General features: G+C 45.6%; 1 pseudogene across 1 annotated transcript; it reads right to left on the bottom strand.

Moving 5' to 3' along the window:
* Positions 1–2471: 2471 nt before the first annotated feature.
* Positions 2472–2944, bottom strand: LOC308575646 (cytochrome c oxidase subunit 6C pseudogene; annotated as a pseudogene). The gene has a single exon. The product of its transcript is annotated as a cytochrome c oxidase subunit 6C pseudogene (transcript).
* Between the last annotated feature and the right edge of the window lie 1555 nt (positions 2945–4499).

Here is a 4499-nt window from a genome sequence, read left to right on the forward strand (position 1 = left end):
AAGCAGAGGAGATCTTTGCATGACTCGCGACGCCTGTGAAAACCAACCAAAACTACCTCTTGTCAAATTTTGGTTTATTAGTGGCAGGGGAGTGGGTAGCAAAGTGGCTTTTTTTTTTTGTACTTCGCAGATTTGGTGCAAAGAGGGCCATTTGCACTATATTTGATGAACAAAGGAATTAAGGTATCATCGTAAGCAGATATGCCCCAGCTGCCCCTATTTGCCAAGAGGGAGTACATACTCTCACATACCCTCCAACCTTTCTCAGATGAAAATAGGGATGTCCTATTCCATAATAATACATTTTTTATTATTTATACCCCACCTATCTTACTGGGTTGCCCCAGCCACTCTGGGATGCTTCCAACATAGATAAAAACATAAGAAAACATTTTAAAAAACCCTTCCCTATACAGGGCTTCCTTCAGATCTCTTCTAACAGTTGTCTCATCTCCTTGGCTTGGGGGTCGCCTAGCTCCATACTGTCCAACATTTCTCCAATGAAAACAGGTACGTCCTAAGGAAAAGCGGGACATTCCGGGATCAAATCATAAACCAGAATGGCTTCTGTAAATCTGGGACTGTCCCTGGAAAAATAGGGACACTTGGAGGGTCTGTCCACTTGGATCAGGGCCTTTAGTGTGGTGGCCCCTCCTGCCCCTTTGGAATGCACACGCAATGAGCTTCAAGTAGGAAATATTCAGGTACAGTATTGGTATCTACGGATTTTGCCATAGGGGGCAAAAGTCTGCACTTGCCCTACCCCTCCTCTAAGCCAAGGTGTTGTATGCAGGAAGGAAATCTCGTTCAATAGGGATGGGGAGCCAAGAGAGGGAAGGAATAGGTGGAATAGGTGGGTGAATTGGGGTGAAATCAGCTCTCCTGCAAATGGGTGGTGTGGGGCTCTGGGGGAGGAAGGAGGGGTCCCCTGCCCTAGAGTGAAGAGGCACCAGCCAAACCAAAGGAGCTTTCCCTTCCCAGAGTAACATTTCCTTATATTTGCAGAACTTGGGTCCTCTCCTGAACTGAAAATGGGCTCAGGATTAAGGCAGTGGTTGCAGTCCTGACTCCAGACTGCACTTACTTTGGAGTAAGGTAAAGGTAAGGTCAAGGACCTCTGGACTGTTAAGTCAAAGGCAACTATGGGGTTGCAATGCTCATCTCGCTTTCAGGCCGAGGGAGCCGGCGTTTGTCCACAGACAGCTTTCCAGGTCATGCAGCCAGAAGGACCAAACCGTGATGGAAACCAGGGCGCAGGGAAACGCTGTTCACCTTCCCGCTGCAATGGTACCTATTTATCTACTTGCACTGGCATGCTTTTGAACTGCTAGGTTGGCAGGAGCTGGGACAGAGCAATGGGAGCTCACCCCATCGCGGGGATTCGAACCGCCGACCTTCCGATCAGCAAGCCCCACTGAATTCAGTAGGACTTACGGATGAGAAGACATGGTTAGAACTGCAGCAAATGTTTTCTGTTTTAACCTCTCTGCAGGGAGAGAAGATTGGGGCAAATAAAAGAAAGCAGAGCATAGCGTAACTATGAAACTCCGCCCGCCCCCCTGGAGGCAGTTGTCACAACCAACTAGCATGCCTTGAAGAAGAAGAAGAAGAGGAGGAGGAGGAGTAGTTTGGATTTGATATCCCGCTTTAACACTACCCGAAGGAGTCTCAAAGCGGCTAACATTCTCCTTTCCCTTCCTCCCCCACAACAAACACTCTGTGAGGTGAGTGGGGCTGAGAGACTTCAGAGAAGTGTGACTAGCCCAAGGTCACCCAGCAGCTGCATGTGGAGGAGCGGAGACACAAACCCAGTTTCCCAGATTACGAGTCCACTGCTCTTACCCACTACACCACACTGGCTCTCCTAACCACTGCACTTTAAAAGAGGATTGGACACAGTCATGGGGGAGAGAGCTGGCTACCATCATCACTGCCTCTCCACAGTTGGAGACAGCAATGCCTCTGATCACCATTTGTTGGAGACCACAGTGCTCTGGTGTTCATCTTCTGTTCCCTTGCAGGCACCTGGTTGGCCATGGTGAGAACAAGATGGTGGACTAGATGGGCCATTGGCCTGATCCAGCAGGATCTTCTTAAGGTTGTGCTGGAGATCAGGAAGGAAGGACTATGAACCAGGGGGCGAAGAGATCAAAAATGAGAGCTGCAAGATTCTGCACAATTCCTTGGGAGCAAGCCCCACCCAGAGTTACTTTTTTTTTTTTTTAAGTACAATGGTACCTCGGGTTAAGTACTTCATTCGTTCCAGAGGTCCGTTCTTAACCTGAAACTGTTCTTAACCTGAAGCACCACTTTAGCTAATGGGGCCTCCCGCTGCCGTTGTGCCGCCAGAGCACGATTTCTGTTCTCATCCTGAAGCAAAGTTCTTAACCTGAAGCACTATTTCTGGGTTAGCGGAGCCTGTAACCTGAAGTGAATGTAACCTGAAGCGTATGTAACCCGAGGTACCACTATACTTAATTTAATGATCAAAGTTACAGCATGATCAACACCAAAGTGGATCACAAGGATTAGTTCACCGAAACATTGATGTTCAGTTGTCAGGTATCCAGAGAAGAGGGTTCATGATCATTTGAGTGGTGGACTTTCAAACACCCCAGCTTTTCTCCTCGCCTCAAACTCCTTCATGGCATCATCAGTTTTTATAGAACTCAGCATATGCTCTTTTCCTTGGTTCAGCCACACCAAACTTGTATCCTGCTGCACATCCCATCGAAAAAAGGAAAGCCACTACAATGTGTTTTCTCAGACGACTGGCCAGGAGGCCTCTCATCTGGGGCTTGGGCAACAAAGCAGCAGACATGGTGATGTTTTCTCGTCTCACAGAAAGCGCTGGAACTGCAAGGTCCTCCTTGTACACGGAAGTATCCTGCCCTGTCCTTCCTCATTCACCTTCTGAACGGCAGCTCCCGCCTGCACACCACCCAGAGTTACTTCTGAGTGAAGGAAGGCCGAGAGCTGAAGAGAAGATCCACCACAATTGTGATAATTTGTGTTGGAAAAGTAAAGAAAAGGAAGGTACTTTTCATCATATGTGGTGGACTTGCTCCAAGGTAAAAGACTTCTGGGGAAAAATTTATAATGAACTAAAAAAATTGATGAAATACACTTTTATGAAGAAACCAGAGGCCTTTCTCCTTGGAATAACAGGTTCTGAACTGCCCAAAAAAGATGTAAAAGTATTTTTGTATGCCACAACTGCTGCATGGATTTTATTAGCTAAAAAATGGAAAACACAAGAATTACCAACGGTAGAAGAATGGCAGATGAAGATGATGGAGTTTATGGAGCTGGCTGACCTCACCGGGAGAATCCGCAACCAGAAAGAAGAGGAACACCAAGAAGACTGGAAGAAATTCAAAGACTATTTGAATAAATATTGTAATATTAAAGATATGTAATCACTTGAAAGAATCAGTTAGGCCTAGGATTAAATTGGGATTAAATATATAAATAAGAAAATGTACAAAAAGAAAAGTAAGGAAATATGATTATGACTGTGATATGGTTTATGAAATAATGATATTGGAAACTGCTATATATAATTACTAAGAAATTCAGATGGAGGAGATTTGAGGAAGCCAAATAATATGTTTATGAAGATGGATTTTAATTAATGAAGTGATAGTCAAGTGATGATCTGTTGTATGTTTCATATTCTTTTTTTTTCTTTTTCATTCTTTTTCCTTTATTATTGTCAACTTTTTATTTTTTCGTTATGTTTATGTATGAAAAATAAATATTATTGTAAAATAAAAAAGAGAGAGATCTCTCTCCCCAAGTCGTAATGGAATCAAGTGATGTCGTACGGATCCACTGTGTAGGAACTAAAGCTCCGGGCACACATTGAAATGCTGGCAAATTCTGTTTCTTACACTAACATCCTGAAGGATTTTAACTGGGAGAGATCGCCATGGGAGCGTTCACAAAGCTTTGAAGAGATCCTGCTCATCTTTGAAGAGATCCTGTTCCAAAAGGAGCTCCCCCTCCTTATTTCTCCTTTCTCCCTCTCTCTTTTCCTGATCTCCCAGATAAGATATCAAATGCCGATTCATTGAAGGGCAGCTCCTGAGAGCAATCCGCCACGGAATCGAATTAGACCCGTTGGCTCTGTGCGTGGCTTGGCCGGCTCCGGTTGCTAAATGACAGAGTTTGCCAGTAATTAAGTAAAACCTCGGGCGAGATGTGCCCCTGGGGCTCTGTAGCTCGAAGCCGTCTAATCCACGGTGTCATCATTAGAGAGGAAACAGAAAACGACTTGCCGCGTAGGGCCAAAGAAATGGCATTTTTATGGTAGGAAAGAGAGCTTCTCTTTAGAGAAGGTGGGATCCAGCTTCCTTGAACTCCAACGGCGGGGAGCCTCAGGCCCTGGAAGCCAGATGTGGCCCTCCAGGCCACTCTGTCAGGCCCCTGGAACTCTCCCCAAGCCACCCCCTCTCCCCAGTGCTAGTTTTTGCTTGGCAATACAGTAATGGGCTATA

This window comes from Podarcis bocagei (genome assembly GCF_964188305.1).
Source record: "Podarcis bocagei genome assembly, chromosome: 16".
In the NCBI taxonomy this organism is placed as follows: Eukaryota; Metazoa; Chordata; class Lepidosauria; order Squamata; family Lacertidae; genus Podarcis; species Podarcis bocagei.